Raw genomic sequence first — 20,119 nt, 5'->3', positions numbered from 1 at the left:
ACCAGAAATGGACGTGTCCTTTACCATGAAAGAGCTCGACGCTACCCTGGCTATTTCGAAACGCTCATGCTCTCCAGACCCTGATGGCGTCACCTATGCCGCCCTGAGATACATTGAGCAAGAGGCAAGATGAGCACTTCTGAGCAGTTTCAAGAGCTCATGGCATAAGGTACAGTTTTCCGGCAATGGAAGTTAAGCTGGCTGGTACCTTTGCTAAATCCGAAAAAGCTCCATTGGATTTGGCGGCATATCGCCCTATCTATCTGGCCAGCTGCATCGGAAAGGTAATGGAAAGGATGGCCTTTGCACGTCTAGAATGGTATCTCCAGTGTTACAATATCTACACCACTTCCATGGCAGGCTTTCGACGGGGTCGTTCCTCAATTGATAGCGTCATTGACCTGACAACGTTTGTGCAACAGGAGAAAAGCCGTAAGCGCATATCAGTTGCGCTCTATCTCAACGTGAAAGGCGCATATGGCAACGTTGCACATGTCGCCGTCATCAACTCCCTGGAGACTATTGCAATTGGCGGCCGCATGCTGCGCTGGTTATCCGGCTATATAACTTGCCGGTCGTTTTTTTTTTTTTGTACAAGCAGATGTCCCCTCAACTGACTATTACACTCACTGTGGCGTGCCTCAAGGAAGAGTATTGAGTTCCACGTTTTTCAATGGGCCACTCATTGGACTAGCTGAAATTTTACCTACAAAATCTACCTCTCAATATGCGCAGATGAGATTTGCCGTTGGACGTCTGCGGTAACTCGCCTTCAGGTTCGCGCGCGATTGTAGCGGGCAGCAACTTTGACATAAGCATACTTTCAAACACAAAGCTTGACTGTATTCACCGAGAAATCTGCATTGATTGCATTCACACGTAAACCTATGACACCATACCGAGTCTCCATTAATGGACACACTATCACCTATGGAAAGACCTATCTCTTCTTGGGTGTAATAATCAATAGAAATCTTTCCTGGAGCCCTCATTGCACATACCTGAAGAAAAAACTGTTGTTGATTGCTCAGGTACTGAGATTTATGTGCGGGAAAACATGGAGCACACCTACACGCTTCATGATTCAGTTGTACAGAGCGCTATTCCTAAGCTATTTACACTACAGCCTTACAGTGTTGTCCAGATCATGCAAGTCAAATATTCGCTCATTGGAGAGCTTACAGGGTCAAACATTGCGCACGTGTTCAGGGCTTCCTCGCTGTGCATCAACAGCTGCAATAATCGTGCTCGCCAAAGATGATTCCATCCAAACATACGTTGCTGTGGATTGTCTCAGGACGCATATACATCATCTTTCCCGTATCCCTGATCACCACCTGGCGTTCTTACCTATCGCAGAGACCACGTGCAACGCTTTCTAAAGTTATAATCACCCATACAGACTGTCTTCCATTAGGATACATGCCAGCAGCAAGACCTTCATTACCCTTCTGGTGTCTCCAACAGCCTCACGAGTGCCTAAGTATTCCGGGTGTAAAAAAGAAGGCCAATAACATAACAATAGCTCTGAAACAGATGACGCTGCTATTAATCAATGAGACACACGGGGACCGAATACGCATCTATACTGATGGTTTGGTCTCACCTACCAGCTCTTCAGGTGATGTTGTTACTCCGGCTACTAAAACCACAATCAAATTCAAATTGTCCCACATGACAACGTCAACGGCGGTAGAGCTTGCTGCCCTGCGTGCTGCTGTCAAATATCTCCTGCAAGAGACACCTCAGAAATCGGTCATTTTTTGCGGCTCTAATGCAGCACTTCAAAGTCAACATTTTGCCCTATGTAATAAGACTCATGAGCAGCTGACATGAAATAAGAGAAGATCACCATCAAGCTATATTGTTAAAAGGCATGAATATATATTCCAGTGGCTACCAGGACATACCGGCATTTCTGGTAATGACCTCGCTGACGAAGCCACCCGGTCTGCCCTTCTGGAAACCCGACCAGTTACAATCCCCTTAGCCAACACCGACGCTGCAAGAAAACTTCATGTTGTGGCTCACAACAATGACAACGACAATGACACGCCAATACTGGTCTTCTCCTAACCTTCCGAAGTGTCTTCATAAGCTGGATCTATCCTTGACAAGTGGCATCAAAAATTTCCCGCTCTGAGGCGGCCATTTTGCCGCCTCTGGCTCGGGGTGGCATTTACGAAGGCCTACTCGTTCCGCATTGGAATGGGGCGTACGCCCATGTAAGACTCTTGCGGAACCACAGAAATGATTAAGCACATCCTATGCATCTGTCCCCAATACGACGTGGAGCGCAAAACTCTCCGGACAACACTGAACCAGTTGGACTCTAGACCATTTTCGATAACAAAGATCCTTAGACCCTGGCCGTAGGCGTCGATGGCACAGAAAGTCACGAAAGCGCTCTTGAAATACCTCAAGTCAACAGGTCTTGGGAACCATGTGTAGGCTCGGTGCAAACCTTCAACTGTGCGCAAAACTGCTCTCTCTCTTCATCCCCATACACCCTTCTCCCAGCGCAGGATAGCAAACCGGGCGTACGTCTGGTTAACCTCCCAGCATTTCCTGTCTTCTCTCTCTCTCTCTCCCGGTCGGAGGAAGCACATGTTACGGTGAGTTGGAGGATCGCTAACCTGGTCCCGTTGCTAAAACGTGGTCAAACACCCCTGCTTCTAGACTCCTTCCGTCCTGTTAGTTTAACCAGCTGCGCTTCAAAAGGGATGAAAAAAATTATAGATATTAGACTGCAATGGTGCATAGAATCAAGCAATTGTCTACCAGATCAAATGGCTGGTTTTAGAGAACGTAGATGCAGAGTGGACTGCATCTATGGCTATGTAACGTTTGTTGATCACATTGTTTAGTTGCGGAAACAATGCTGTTGCTGTGTTTGTTGATATTAAGAAGGCCTTTGACTCAGTCAGCCCCCTTCGTGTCCTGCTTGGACTCTCAACGCACGGAGTGCATGGCCGGTTTCTTAAATGGATCGCTGCAATCTTGAAAAACTGAAAAAATATATATAAATACAAATGATGGACAAAGCGAAGTATGCTCCGTAAACAGAGAAGTTGCGCCAGAATCTGTATTATGTCCACTTCTCTTCAATGCAGCACTAGCAGGCTTACCAGCAGTACTTCCGGCCAACGTAAACGTGAACATATCTATGTATGCTTATGACAGTTGCATATGGAGATCACATAATTCTCTAGAGGCTGTCAAGCACCATCTGCAGGAAGTTTTAAATGCAATAAGTGACTATTTAGGAGAATGTGGTATTCAGATATGCCGAATTAGCGGTTTTGCCCTTCACGAGAGAAAAGTCGGAAATTTTGGTCTTTCAACAGATGGCCATGAGATCGAGCTGGTTCGGAAACATCGTTTTATCGGCGTGATTTTAGACCCCCTGCTTCAATGGACTCATCATTTGACCACCTTGGAGGACCAAATTAGTTGTGTCATAAGTGTTCTTCGCAGAATCACCGGTACAAAGTGGGCTGGAACAACTGCATCCCTGCTTCACGTTGAATTAGCACTTGTACGCCAGAAAATTGCTTACACTGCCCTGCATTGCAGACATTCTCTGCGACGTCCCTTCACCGACTACAGCTATTGCAGGCTTGGAGTTTACGAGTGTCTCTAGGAGTCCCGCAAGCTACAACCAGTCACTTCCCTATTGCAGAACCACATTTCACAGTAATTCGAAGCCTGGAAAAATGCCGACATCTCTTCAGGGTTTCTACCCAGCATTCTGCGCACCAACTTCTTTCAGTGATAGAGAATCATCCTGGTGAACAAATAGACACCGTGTTTCAAGAGCATAAATCACAACTTCCACGACCATTTTTTTTATGCACTGAGACCTCTGTTACACACCATTATTTCTACAGGCACTGAAAATAGAAACGTCGATCGAAGGTCTTAAAAATAAAAGCGATGTTTCCACGCTAGTAGCGACATAATTAGCCTTATATAAGCTAATTATGAAGTACAAGGAGTCTACTCGCGTGCACACGGATGATTCTGTAAACAAAGGAAGTGCGACAGCAGTTTATATTATACGACCCTTACAGGTAGAATACGCGTGTCGGCTACAACGCACGTCGTCACCAACAATAGAGGAATGAGTGGCAATTCTCCAAGCCATCTATTTCATCGAAACATATGAGACTCCAAAAAACATGGGTAATTTGTACGGACTCCTTATCGGCTTTAGCATGTCTTGAAACTACTGATGAAAACCAACCATACGTACGAATAACATACGCAGTACTGAAGACTTTAACTCAGGCTACCGAAAGAAAACATGAAGTGGTATTACAGTGGGTTCCAGGCCATGCTGGTATAGCAGGCGACGAACTAGCGGACTCGTTGGCATGGCAAAATCGGCCCATAAAGATGCAGAAATTCTACTCATCTCTTTATCACCAATGGACGCGCAACGCATATTAAGAGAACTTAAGAAAAACTTGTGCATGTCAACCTGGTTCAATGAAAATTTTAAGGGATCGACTCTTTACGAAGTGGACCCTCAACTCAAGTACGGGCGGGATGTAGAACTTTCAAAAAATACCGAGACACTAATTCATCGACTGCGCCTTGGGACAGCCTACACCAAACATATTGTATATCGAATAAAACGGGTTCCTTCCCCAGCTTGCTCCTGTGGCAACGACGATCAGGATGTTCGCCATATCCTTCTCGAATGTCGCAGACACGCGACGCAAAGACGGCAGCTAGAACAAGCGCTACGCTGCATTGGTCTTCACCGACCTTTCTAATTCGCAAAATTGCTGGGCCCATAGCCATCGAAAATAGCACAGCGAAAAGCATTGAATACACTCGAACATATTTACGAAGATACAGACATCCTCAGCAAGTCTCTTTTGTATTCTTTGTTGAAACTCACCGTTGACTCTCATATTCTGTGCGTGTATTATTTTAACTGTTTAATTCCTCATCGGCTCACGTACTTATCGCCTCCTACATCGCGGCCACTTGTGTGACTTTGTTCGCGACTTTGTCTGCAAACTCATTGTGGTGCGACTTGCCTTTGGCTTTTTTATTTATATCATCGTGGATGTATATGATTGTGTGCTGTGGATTTTTGACCCTACCTATTTTTTATACATATACTGTTATTCCTGCTATGACAAAAGGAGCAGCTGTCACCATTGTAGGGTGACTACATCTCTTTCTTTTATTTTCACTTAAATAAAAATAATTCAACAAGGACGTACTTCTCTCTGGAACATTTATAGTGTCTGAGAGCGTTTCAGCTGTAGCTGCAGCTTTCACTTAGTGCGCCACGCAGTCTGTTCGTTCTGAGAGAGTAGCGCGGATCTTCGGTTAAGCTGCCGTTCCGAAGTGGGCTTATGTCGTTGTCGGTGCACTTGGCCAGTACGCGGCGTGCTCCACCGTATGGAAATGTGATGCCCGTGGTGGTGGTGACTAAGTTTCCCAAGGGGCCGCGCAGCAGCCATCTAGGCGATTGCGCGTCTGTCAGCTCAGGAGGTGTAACCCTCCGTTCTTCTGCACTGTAGCTGTTGTAACGAGATTGTACATCTTTTTTTTCTTCCGCTTTATAATGAAAGCAGAGTTGGAGGGGAGCGGTGCTGACGTCTGTAGGGAGGTGGCGGCAGAAAGGCTTGCGGGGTGCATGCATTACGCCCTTCCCCGTCCAGGCTTCAACTGAAGTGCGCCGAAGAGACACCAGAACACTGCGAAGCTCTTTTTTTTAGATTTTCTCGTTCAATAAAAAATACTAGAAAAATTCTCAATCGGGAAGTCTTGAACCGTCGCGCTTACCATCACTGGGATCAGTACGGTAAAAGTTCATGAAGATTCCCAATTATCGTATTGCTAAAGCGCGTTGAGCTGATGAGATGGCGTACTATATTTTTTAACTTGATACTTTCTGAATATTATGCCCAAGAACGCATCAAACCAGCAAAACGTTAATGAATGTTTTGAACTTGTCCACGTTAGAGGGGTTGTCCGGTGGCTTCAGACTTGAAACACGTTGCCTGATTAAATGGTGGCTGTCAGTTGAACTGTGCTCGGTTAGGTGAAGTGGTATGGAAGCTCGATATGATAGACAAGTATTTTTTTTTTAATCGGGCCTTCTTGAAGTTTCCGCCGGGGTAGCGGTTCATGACGTCATGCGCGTGTCAATCTGTCACTAGATATTTGAAACATCCGTCAGATTTTTCTGTCGTGTTTTGAGATTCAAGCGGAACATTGAGTAAATTATGCTCGATTCTCGACATTTCCCTTTTCTACCAGTCGTCTAAAAATACACATGCAGCATCGAAGAGCCATGTCAGCTTGTTTCAGCCAAGCCGTATGTGCTGTCTATAGTAGTGCATTCAAGATGTAGGTATACTTAAAATTTTTTGTCTTCTATTCGAAGCCTGAAAGATGCAGGTTGATTTTAGTCTTAGGATAGCAGAATACCGTTGGCTATGAATGTGTCAATATTTATTGTATCGCCAGATCATCCTTACAACGAGAAATCATACATACTCAAAGTTACGTGCAGGCGCTCTCGTAAGCATGGAGTTTGAAAGCACTGCAGTGTAGCTATGTCTCGTCCTTGATCTTTTTTTTTTATGTTCCCTTTCCAGAAAGTTGCCAATATTTGCGAATTTCAAGAGCCCTTAGAAACAGAAGAGCAAATATTCTAATAATTTTATTGGAGCTTTTTCGAACGGTTACAATATAAGACTTAACAGATAAGGAAGGGCTCGTTGGTGAGCCATGTTATTGAAGCAGCGTACTTAAAACTGAAACGTTCGCGCGCGCACATGAAAAAGGACATACCCAGTTAGGCAGCAACTACCGCCTCATTGCTCAAAGACCCGCCTTTTGTAATGAATGCCCCATGAGAAGCGCACACGCTCTAACGGCAGTGAGGCATGAACAAAACTCGGAGTAAAAAAGAAATAAACAATGACATTTTTTTTATTCACACTCTAGAAATAAACAAAGTCCAAGATAGATGCGCACTTAAATTTGTCGGAGAATGATACCGAGGGTAACTGATAAGACTGTTTCTGCTTTCAGTTGTGTACATACGCTCCATCGCAAAGGGCGACATTATTGTGCATGCTTCGTCTCGTCATGAAAGTGCGCCACCTCTCATCAAGTATCGGGCAGAAAGTAAAAATAAAAAGATGATGACATACGCTGCTGATCAAATTCTTCCATATTGTTCTATTGTCGTGTCACATTGTTTGTACTCGGTGTGCCACAAACTTTTCTGATCCCACTTGCTTCGGTCCTTATTGCACTGTCGACAAAAAAGATGTGTTCGGATAGCCTCCAGTTCAATATTCGCCCTTTCCTTCTGTCCCTATATTTGCTTGCTTTTTATTTCTGTTGTCTGGCTTATTTCTCAAATTTTTCAATATACGGTACAGTATGACCTGACGTTATCAACCACTTTTTTTGTGGGAACACGCGTGGGTCTCACAAAAACCAGAGTATATGGCATAGAGCCCTCTTCACCACAAGTGGCAGTGTTGCAAATGAATTAACGCAAAGCACAAATTTAACAACTGCTGCGACGTCTGCTGCCATATAGGAGCAACACATTCACTTTCCCATCTATAAACAGGACACGAGGATAAGCGCACACCTAGCGTGGGCTCCTTCCTGCCCTTCTAAATAAAAATGCACTAAAAATATCTAGAATGAATGAAAGACGCCGCTGGGGGGGGGGGGGGCGCAGGGGACGGAGACTATTGTGCACCCTGCTCCCGCCGTACGCACCATACACCGCGCGGTCTGGCACTGTCGCTGAAATGCGGAGCAGTCGCCGTGGCTTATGAATAAATAACGAAATGTGGGTACATATCAGCGAGGTCGTGTTTCAGGCAGAACCCGCTAAGAGGGGGGAAAAAAGAATGACCGATGCGTGAGTTTCTATTGCACCCGGGTACATACGGGAAAATCTTTAACTCATAGATTCTCTCTTTCTTTCTTTTATATTTCTCTGACTAGAACCTAGAAATGCTTGGGGGTGAAATTACGAAAATTAGCATTTTTCGTTCGATAGTTTTCATTGTTTCTGATCGAGACGTGTTGTGCAACAAAAGGAGCAGAAGTATTTCATTAAAAGGTTTCTGGTGGGTGACATATAGAGAGGGGAAAAGTCGAAAACAATAAATTTTTGCTTTTTCCCAATACAGATATCTAAAAATAGATAGTTATGTCACTAATGTATGCATGTCCTTTGACAGTAACAGTTTTGTTTAGTCTTACCTTCGAGCTCAAGCAACTTTACCGTGTTGCACCGGCATTACGCGCACAAGTGCCGCCGCCAGTGTCGTCGGCGAATAGTTGCTTTTACGTACGCTTACTTGCTGCGACTTGAAGTATAGCGCGGAGATTCATAACAACGCATGTGGTCCACAAGAAACCGTGAGGCACCTGTTGTGTGACTGCCGCTCAGGCGATGATCGCGGGCTTGCCTCAACGCTGAGCGACATTTAAATGAACGACTTTTCATAGATAAGCTTCGAGAATTGAGATTCATGCGTCTGTAATTCGGAAGCCATGGCAAATGGACGTGCCTGGCATCTTCTGCTCACAGGGTGACACGAAAGCCCGTCTATATGTGTTCAATAAAGACGTTTATCTTATCCACCTGCAGGATTGAATGCAACCACAAATAAATACACGACGACGAGGCGTGCTAGCAAATACTTAGTATCATCACAATGACTACTGTATGTGTATTCAAGGGAAGTTACCTTTCATCTACACTGTATGAGAGCACAAGTAACGTGCTTCATTCCCTACATATCAGGTAACTCTCCAGAACCTACGCAAGTATGCGGCCATTGAGGTGTCCCTTCATGCGTTTATCACTGTAGTTGCTCTTGATCTGCGGTCGTTTATAAAGAATAAGCTACTTCACATAATGAAACTAAAACTTGTAGACGCACGTGGTGGTGGTGGTGGTGGTGGTGTTGGTTGTGCGTTGTAGATACAGACAGGCTTGCATTGGTGATCGAGGCCGGCAATCACTGCGTCTGAGCGTCTCTTTCATTTCATGATTTAGACGCATGTTTATGTCAAATTACATATTATTTCTGCAGCTTTGCGCTCCCACCTTGGGCTGTATTATGGTTTGGTTGCAAGTGCGAAAGAGAGAGAGAGAAAGGGGAAGGAAAGACGAGGAGGTTAGCCAGTGTAAGTTGTGGTTGGCTACCCTGTTCTGGGGAAAGGGGTAAAGGGTCGCCGAAATATGTCACTGCGCTCGTTTCGCCGTAAGTAGGTTAGAATCTCCGGTGCCTTTCATTTAATAAAAACGCCATGTTTTGCGACTCAAAAGAGCACGAAGTTTAATTTCACATCAAGTTACATGGCGCATAGGCAATATTTTTCTTTTGTATGCGCCGCACTAATACAGCAAAACTGTTTATGGCTAGGGTTCCATGGATTTTTCGTGTCCGACAACGAATCTGCGTGTGCAAAAACTCAGGTCCCGAATTTGTTGCAAAATTACTTCATTCTATATAAGAGCTTATCGGTCTTATCACATGGATACGCATTTTCAGCAGATTAGTTATCAATAGGCACCATTTTCAATGTCAGTATACTATCAGATAGATCTTTTGTTTTCTGCTTGCTCGCTGAAATTGCTTGCTTACGGGGGTAAGAGCCAGTCACTGTCTTACGTGGCGGACAAATTTCACATTGAGTCGGCATGGAAATGCTTACGCATCTAATAACAGAGATGATACGAGAATATGTGTGCATACATATCGTCACGATGACCACCGATCAGGAAAATAATTGTGTTCTTAGCTTTGTTCAACATTCTGTGTCACCTGTGTATGTTGGGTTAGATAGGGGCCGTATTCTGAAAGGATCGCTTTCGGCGATACTATGCCTTGGCCACGACTTCGTCATCGGCGCCTGGAGATTGGCTGTTTTAGCAAAATCGGATAAGCTGATTGGCTGAGTTAGCACTACGTCATCCGACTTTGCTCAATCAGCCAATCAGCACCCCTGATAGCGATGGCATCGCCAAGGTGGATCGTTTCAGAATACGTCCCCGATTTCGCTGTTTATTCACCTTCACAGCGTGAAATGACTCATAATGACTTTTTTGTCGCGGATGCGAGCAGTGACGGAAGCCTCTCTAAACATTCGTGTAGCGCTGCTTGCAAAGTCTGGAGCAAAATATAGTTTCCGAACAAGTGCCACTGAACCACATGTTATATTACATTGTGAACTAACAGCTTTCTGGCAGAAACTTGATGCCCATTTCTTCCCTACAGTTCTTGCTTAAAATAATCCTACTCGGAGATATGAAATATTTTTTCAATATAATTAAAGTTAATCTAGCCATTTCCACGGTCATCGCTGATGTCATCACAGCTTTTCTGTTCTTCGATAATGGTTTAGGCAATCAATTTCTGCAGTGCGAAAAAAATTCAATGAATTCAACGTGAAATTTATTTCTGACTTTCGCTTCTTTTTTTCGACTGTCATATGCATAAATAGAGGTTCCTTAATGTGCTTTGCGAGCGCAAGACTCATTAAGCACACAGTGGAGTCATTTAAAAACGATTTGCTGGAACTACGGTCATTCGAAGTCTGAATGAAGCGCTCTTCGCAATCCTTCAAAAGACTTTGGCGCGTTTTTCGTGATGGTTACTTCAAGAAGATCAGAATACGTAACTGTTCCATTGACGCCAACAAATCATCAAACAAATTGTTTTAGGAAAAATACATTTAGTCAAACACCCTTCCTCTGCAGCTATGTAGCTATCAATAATTGTTTCGGAAAGTGACAACGTTTAATACTGCAAGTAAAAGAAAAGAGCTGTTCTTGATAGGTGTTGCGATTCAACAGACGAAAATACCTTCAAATGGTCACATGCCAGCAGCGAGAGTCTAGCGCATTAAGGAAAGAAGCGAAATAAATAAACAAAAAAACAAAGCGTTCCTCATAATCAGAAAGTGGTTTTGGCACGTAAAACCCCATATAGTAAATTAAATTAAAAATTAAAAAAAAAACAAAGTGTCTATCATATATTATATTTAATGCATTAGCATTCTTCAGGTACCTGACGGACTTTACGGGGGCGAACTATCAGTCTACGTGTGTTTGTACCTATTTTCCCGCCAACCTGGCTCACTGTGTAGTGTATGGTCGAATTATTAGAGCATCGGGCTGCTGTTCTGATGGAACAGGGTTCGAGACCGATCTTTTGAGTCACTCAGTGTGCGGCAATGTGCATGCCGCTCTTCAGCGAACCGCTTTCATGCCGACATGGGATTAGGTGCGTGACGGGGCACGTGCTGCTTTTCAATGAAACTCTTTCAAGCCGGCTTGGAGCATCGCGTACCTGCCAGTCGGTCTGTGCTGGTCTTCAACGAACCTGTTCGATGCCAGCTTGGGTCACTGGGTCGGCAGGTGTGGGCCGGTCTACAGTGGCGGAAAAGATTCTGTAAACTTATCTGATGCCGGGCGGAATCGAACGCGCGTCACGCGCATTCCTCAAGGACAGCGACCCGACGTTTCAGCGCTCTGCGCCGCAAATTTACTCACTTTACTCAACGAACGCCTTTGACGCCAACTCTTTAGCGAGCTGTGCCACGAATGCACTGGGCGTGTGGCACTGGGGGTGCAGCAAACGGGAGGGAACGATTCTCAGCGTTTGCATGCACAGGGACACCACGCTTTTAGTCTCGGAGGCTACGCGCAGACTTCGAGGCAGTGCCACTAGATGGCGCAGCATGTGTAGAAAGAAGCACGGAAGAGGAGTCCCGCTGTCTCGTGGCGCATTTTTCAGCATTCGCGCGCACCGGTGGGCCATGCATCTCAGAGGTCACGCGCAGGCTTCGCGGTGGTGGCGCTAGATGGCGACGAGTGTTCTCGAGGAAGCTCGAAAGAGGAGTCCCGCTGCAGTACACGTTCTCGTACATAACTCGTTTCGGCGGTGGAAATACGTTGTGTCTCTATAGTGATTCAGTGCTGAACGTATTACCGTCCACATTCATCGTAAGATGGGTTCTGACGAAATGTTTTGTTATTTTTTTACGAACACTTCTATGCGACTTTTGTCAGAACGCAGATGTTTGATTGCTTCTGTGCCCCGATGTCAATTATTTCTTCCAGTCATCATGTTGTACATATTATGTTTGCTTTAGGCAAGGTGGGGCAGTAATTGGCTGATTGAACTGACACGATCGACTTCACCGCGATTGACACATGTCCGCAGCTTATCAGATAACATTACAGGTTAAAGTTCAGCCATGGCAGATATTCGAGAAACGAATAATTTAAGCATTGCCACATAGGCATCAGAAAAGAAGAAAGAGTTCCTGTCTACGCGCAAGGAAACCAAAAAAAGGAAAGCAAGAACATCTGCCCAAGAAGAAGTCTTCCGAATGCGGATACTCTGCTAATAATAGATAATTGTAGCTTGTCCCTGAATCTATGAGCGTTTTTGGAATAGCACGTTGCCTTAGAGGTGCACGGCTGCGACAACGTGATGACCACAATATCTCATGATGCAGGGTTTAGCCAGAGAGCGCGCAAAGCTAATGGTACTGCAGTGACATCTGCCATGCTCTACGGTATTGGCCAGCCACAATATTTTTAACATGCTGCCCTTTCACGATTTTTATTCGACGAGAACACTCACATGACGCAAAAATTCTTTAACACATTCTAACTGAACAAACTACCAGAAGATGTTACCAGCTACCACATACCAGCTTTGCTACTTCAACTGACATCCATGGGCTCCGGTAATATGGTACGTGGTAAGATGCTTACAGACGAACCAGAACTCCCTAATATATTAAAGAACTAATATTGCGTGGCCTCAGCACGCAGCCATTACTCTGTCGCAGTGGTTCCGTACAGGATTGTGGAAGATACACTCGATCAATCAAGCGCATCTCCGCGGGGCAAGCGCATCTCCGCGCTTTGTCGTCTGCCACCAGCGCCGTTATCGATGCTTGTGCCACAGCTGTATGCGTGGCACAAACGTCCGCAGCGCCGAGAAACATTACATAATACGGTTCGAGAGCAGTTTCGAAGTCTTTTCACTAGCGCCGCCAAGATCATGCCGTAAAGTGCCATAATACCCCTGAAGCCGCAACTTTTGAGGCGTATATGGCACACAGTTCGGTGTTGCCCCGCAATTCCTACCCGCCGTGACCACCGTGGATTTATCAGCAAGTTGCGGACAATCGGCCTATGACTCTCATACACACAGGATCCGTTAGCCACCTGGGTGAGTCCCTTGTGACGGCAAATAGCTCATAAACTACGAGTGAAAACTGTTCCCGGAGACACGCAGCATATGTAGACACTAGTGTGAGTGATGATCACGTCACCATGAATATCGCTTGTCGGTAAACATTCACAGAAATAGCAAATTGCTCGTATGCTTGCTGCCCTGTCTGGCCGTCGACACAGGCGGAGCTCTTGGCCATTCGAGACGCAATCTTCATCTTCTGTCCGCTCCTTTTCCCGTCGAGTAGGCACATTGACATCTTCACTGATTCCTCGGCTGCGATTCGTTGTATGCGGCGTGTTCTGAATTCTGTCGTTTTGGCACAGGATATTCAGGACACACTTGAGCGATTACCCGTTACAGAACGTGTACAGTGGATACGTCTAGTGCACAAGCCTTGATCGATGAAACAAGTCCCAACGAAACTACCCGTCCCCTTCAATCAGTCTCCATCTTTCCGGAGACCAAGGCCCCTCACAGAAAAAGAAAACCTTCGGCACGCCATGCGGCCACTGCTCCCACCGCGTGCCACCGACCTCCCTCGCGGCCTAGCGTGCTGGGAAGAGGTCTTGCTAGAAAGGTTACGCCTGCATGTCACCCTTTCCCCTGTGGTAACCTGGTCGTAGTCGACACAGTGCCGTGCCTTGGCCAGCGACTCTTGCCCCTTCTGTCCCGCTCCTGTCTGCGAGGTGGACACTAGGCACCTCATCCAGACTTGCCCGTCTCTACATGCCTTCCGCCAGAAACGCCGGCTTCGACGTGGACCATCCCCCGGTCGGCCGCCAGATGTAGAGAGTTGGATCTTGGGGTCCTACCATCGGACACTGCTGGACTTCCTCCGGGAATCTGGCGTGTATCTACACTTGTAAATCATTCTTGATGCCAGAAGGCACGCTTTCCCAATAAAAAAAGTATTTTTCTACAGCTGGAATTGCATGGCGTCTGTTTCGAAATTTGCATAGTTCCGTGGACCCACATTAAGCTCACATTGCACCCGACGTTCACCCACCTTTCAACAACACGGATGTCCCTTGGCGTCGCAGCTTAGCCGGCGCAAGTAGCTGCGCCTCCACAGAGCAATATGGGCGTCTTCAACCATAAGTGCATTGCGGAAACGTTTCTTAAACCCGAACAAAATATTCCATACCTTTCGGCACATTGTTGCTCAATACATAGCTGGCAATGAGTCATCGTCCCTGAAGCGGTCCTTGATTTAGCATGCAGTCGGAAAGTTTTTTCTCTTGAACAAATTGTACGATTCCGAAAGCAACGCACCAAGTCCTTCCTTGGCTCTCATCCCTTGTATCACGCAAACGTTTCTTAGTAAAAATCTTCTTCCCATCTTTTTTTTTCTTTGATCCGACGTCCTATCATATAGGGCGCGATCGCTGACCACGGAGCGCGTGCACTCAGCCACGCACCGCACCGAGCCCGTTCAGCGCCTGCTGCTTCATCGTGTGGCCCAAACAATTCGAGCGATATCGACTCGGCGGACGCCGCCATGCGCACGAAAGGCGAGGCACTTTGCAGCGAGCAGACCTCCGCAGTGCTCTGCTTGTGTTGCGTATACATTTAGATCAGGGCGATCTAAAAAACAGTATTTTGACTTTTCTAATTTTAAATTGATTTACGTTCATAACGTTCTGCGCTTATGACTCTTGCTATTTGAGTATTATTGCTGTAGTCACAAAGGAACTATATAACTATATTTGCGAACTCAAATAAAAGCTTCCAAGTAAACATAAGAACACAGAGCCACTTTCAATATCTCTTTCCCCAGGTAACTAGTCATTGATTCATTAATTCTTACATGAATTGTAAAGAAAAAACTGTTGGGCCCGTAGCCAAAGGCTAATATGGGCCCATAATCAATATGCACATATCAGCAGCTACAAAATTTACTACATATCTCCCTGATAGTGACAAAATTTAAAGCAATTAAGCGATCACGCACACATACAACTAAGAAAAACATACAATACATTATAAAAAACGAATCAAGTAATTTTGGATAGGTACAGCTTTTTGAAAGCAAGTACACAATTTTGTGCAATGTTTACTTGATGAGGTATTGAATTCCCAATTTTGGCACCATGAAACTCTGTCAGTCGGTGATCATACGTGTTACGCGGGACAAGTAAGTAAAAACTTTTATTTGTTGGATTTCATGTATTTTGGTTAGGTATGATGAAGAGGCCAGCAGCAATGAGTGATTTCCGTGTATAAAGTTGTTAATCACAATCAAAACTTTCATTTCGGATGCAAGAGAACCGGTAGTCTGCCGAATGGTAGTATGCCGGCTGAATAGCATGGTGTTCTTATCATGTGGGCTTCTGTATGTTATAATATGCAAGGCCCTTTTTTGTAAGCGAATAAGCGGACTTATGTAGCTTTTATAAGTACCAACCCATGATTCACAGCAGTATATGATGTGGCAATGAAAGAAAGAAAAGCAGATAATCTTAGGTATATTAAGATTAAAGCATGCTCTACATTTAATTAGTAGATAGCAAGCATGAGGCTAATTTCGAGCATATACTGGATATATGTGGTCACCAGTTTGGGCTGCGATCTAATAACACTCCTATGTAAAAATCTTGCAGTTGGCAGTCAGCGGCAAACCTTTGTCCCAGACTAAACGTTTGCTTCGTTTTTGGCAGGCTCCGCAAGCTGTGGGACAGTATCAGCTGGAAAACCGCCCGTATCTTCAATGGCTATCTTCCTCGCAACTGTTCCTGGTGACTGATCTACGCATGCGGATCTCGGGGAAGCTGCAGTTTCGACGTAGCAAGCCATCCTTGACTTCATTGGCTCTGGACCTGCCAATAATGACCCCCTGGCGTCGATCACCGACTATTTAAAGGCCGTCAACTTCGTGGAACGTTGCAGTCAGCGGCAAACCTTTGTCCTAGACTAAACGTTTGCTTCGTTTTTGGCAGGTGAGTGTTGATTACACCTGTTGTAATTCATCAGTTTTTGGGTTTTGCCGCTGACTGCACCATGTCTTCTTTATGTACTTCTTGCTCAAAAGCCATACCGAGAGATGGAAGATTTATGAGTTGTTCTACCTGTGAGGGCGAATTCCACCTGGGGAAAAACTGCTCGTCAGTTTCTGATAGCGCCTACAAGAAGATGAGTACAGTGACACGTGAAACGTGGAAGTGTCCTTCATGCAAGGTCGATTCGGTTAAGCAACCAGACGAGGCATCCAACCCAGGTGATAGTTCATTCTCACAGCAACTGTCTGCTCTGAATATGAAACTAGATTCTTTGACTACAACTGTTTCAACACTGATGGTGAAAATCGAGGAACTATTGGTGGTCAGGGAAGCTAGTGAAAAGGTTGCTTCGGCAGTCGAGGACATACGGTCCGCTATTGATTTCCTTTCGTCGAAGTATGACTCGGTGCTTGCTATAGTGACCACTCATCAGAATGAGCTTGCAGACCTTCGCTCACAAGTTCAATCGCTCTCTTCAACAGTAGCTTCCCAGACACAGGTGATTGACAGGATGAGTGGGGAAATAAATGACCTCGAACAATATGGCAGAAGATGTAACTTCGAGATTCACGGCCTTCCTGTCAAATCTGACGAAAACTTACACTCTTTCTTAAGTACTTTGGCAGGCAAGCTAAACATAACCGATTTTCAACAAGCAGATATCTCGGCAGTGCATCGGCTGCCATCCAGAGGCGACTATATTCCACCAATTCTAGTGCAAACTCGCTCAATTACTGTTAAGCAGAAATGGCTCGGGGCCCGGAAGGGCCTTCGTGATTTGGTGCATGACGATCAGTCTCCTCGGCTGTTTTTCAACGATAACCTGTCTCGGGCTAATCGCGAGTTGTTCCGTCTAGCAAGGTCTCGTGGCAAAGAAAAGGGTTTTGAGTTCATCTGGACCAAAAATGGGAAGATCCTTGCAAAACAGTCCGAAGGCGCGCCTCTCATTCGTGTGAACAAGCTTTCTGATCTTGAAAAACTAACATAACCATGTCTGACATTGGTTTCGTGAAGTGTTCTAATTTTTCTGAAGTCCATAAGTTCTTTCAGCATCACACAGGCAATTTATTTCAGTTTACTCACGTTAATATTCGCAGTATACGGAAGCATTGGGACCATTTTTGTGCGCTGATTCACCCTTTTCATTCAAATTTTGACGTTGTTGCTCTCACGGAAGTGAACGTTTCGTCAGATGTGTTACCAAATTTCTCGCTGCCAGGTTACCAATTACATTCTTATACTCGTCTACAACGAACAGGAGGAGGAATCGAAGTTTTTGTTAAAGATTCTTGGTCCGTTTCCGAAATTAGTATTCCATTTACTCAAGCAGAAGTAGTTGCGCTCCGCCTAAGTACACCTTGGTTGTCGTTGATTCTACTCGCAATTTACCGCCCTCCGTGTTGTAACGGTCGAATCTTTTTAGCCGAGCTTGATTCTGCAATATCTTCGTTTTCCAGTGAAGAACACGTGTGCATTATCGGGGATATGAATATCGATATTCTACGCCCAACTGTACCAACGGTCGCAGATTATCTTGACACTTTATCAAAGTGGGGACTAGAGACTAGAATCCACAGCCCTACACGTGAGGAGTACTTATCTGGGCAGCTAGTCTCGTCTTGCATCGACCACATAAACGTGCGTTCTCAAAACCTGTTGGTGCGGTCTGCTGTTGTTGAACTCAAGCTTGCAGATCACTATTTCGTCTGCTGCTCGTTAACGGATGGTTCCAGCCACCCTGCACCTTTGCGCAGCCACCAAAGCGTATCAGTACTTGATTATAAGCGTTTCGATGAAAGAATAGCAAAGTACGATTGGGCTTCTTTTATTGACAATGTGTCCCCTGCAGACTTATATGACAGTTTCGTCGAGGTTTTTCGTTCACACAAAGCCGAATCTTCACGCATGGTGACCGTTAAGCAACGAAATTTAGACAATAAGTGGATGTCACCCGTAATACTGGAAGCCATCAAAGAGAAAGATCTGCTCTGGGCTCGATCAAGACGTGCTCCAAACTGTTCTGAACTACGACTGCAGTTTAAACATGAACGAAACCGAGTTAATGCCATGATCCGTGTGGCCAAGCGCAATCACTTTAGGTCTCAGTTTAACGACGCACGTTTTAACAGCAAGAAAACATGGTCATTGGTGAATAACCTGAAAGGAATGAGCGCTGCTATCTATAATGATACATATTTCATATCTCATTTCCATAAAGATGGACAGAGCATTGCGAATGACTTCAACAAACTATTTTCTCTGGTCTCTGGTGCATCTCGTACCCCGCCTAATGACTGTCCTATGCCTCCCAGTGTGATGGAATCTGCTTTCCTTCCTGACATTACCGAAAGTGATTTAAGGTGTATACTTTTCAGTCTTAAACGTAGCAAGTCTCCTGGTCATGACGGCCTCGCTGTTTCTGAATTGTGCAGAAATTTTGAAGCGATTAAGGGTGTCCTACTAGTTATGCTTAATAGTATCATTTCCAGAGGTATAATACCGACTTCAATGAAAACTGCTAAAGTTATACCTTTGTATAAGGGTGGCTCCAGAAACATGATGAGCAATTATCGACCTATCTCTATTCTACCATGCATTGGCCAAATTTTTGAAAAGCATCTGTTACTTACCATGACTAATTTTTTTGAATACGCACAATGTTCTATCACCTTGTCAGTATGGCTTCATACCAGGAAAAGGAACAACAGATCTTCTTGAAGAATTCTCTGACACACTAAATTCAGCTTTTGATAAGAATGAAGTCGTATGCTCTCTTTTTCTTGACGTAAGCAAGGCCTTTGATAGCATCTGCCACGTTCTTCTGCTTGATAAACTTTCTACATTGGGATTTCGAGGTTCGTTTCTACACTTACTTACTAACTTTTTACAAGATAGGCGCCAGTATGTGTCAATTTCAAGATTCCATAGCGATTTCACGGCAATTACTTCCGGAGTCCCACAAGGTTCTATATTGAGTCCTTTGTTATTCAATCTATACGTTAATGATATTGCTAACAATGTGCCTGTTTCATTGTTTCAGTATGCCGACGACACTGTCATTGTTGCGCGCGCAAAGAAATACACTGATGCTGTTACCGCATTACAGATGGCAGCTATTAAAGCCATGGACTGGTTTAAGTCTAACCTTATCAATGTTAATACTTCTAAAACGCAACTTGTATGTTTTCATAACCCTTTAAAAAAAATTGAGTTGAGTCATCCTGTTTATTTGCACACTTCCTCCTGTTCTCATTGTAACTGTGTACCAGTAAAATATGCGTATTCCGTCAAATATCTTGGCCTGATCTTCGACAGTGATCTGTCTTGGAACTCGCACCTTTCTTTTGTTTGTCAAAGACTTCGCGCTGTATCTTGTGTCCTGTATAATATTAGATATTTTATGCCTTTTTCTGTCCGTAAATGTGTTACACACGCTCTAGCTTATAGTGTGCTTAGATACGGAATCACTATTTATGGTCACTGCACGGTTCGTTGGCAGCGCAGGGTGAATTCGCTTCTACGTTTACTTTTAAAGAATATTGCCTACGACCTGCCCATTGGTAATAACATTGATATTTTTAGAAGATTAAAGCTTCCCAATTTTAACGCTCTATTAACAGAAACTATTGTGCTTAAACATTTCTGGTACAGTCAGTTCACCATTCCATATGCTCCTGCACGTGATTTAAGACCTAAATACCGTTACTGCATTCCTCGCTCCTCAACCCGATACGGAAAGCGCACGCGTCAATACTACGTACCTGCCTGTTTCAATAGTATGCCACCTAGTGTATTCCGTATGAGAACAAAATACACCCTGAAAAAAATTTTGCGGTATGTCTCCGCATTACT

This window comes from Dermacentor albipictus, chromosome 8 (genome assembly GCF_038994185.2).
Source record: "Dermacentor albipictus isolate Rhodes 1998 colony chromosome 8, USDA_Dalb.pri_finalv2, whole genome shotgun sequence".
Taxonomy (NCBI): Eukaryota; Metazoa; Arthropoda; class Arachnida; order Ixodida; family Ixodidae; genus Dermacentor; species Dermacentor albipictus.
Note: the sequence above shows the minus strand (reverse complement) of the source record.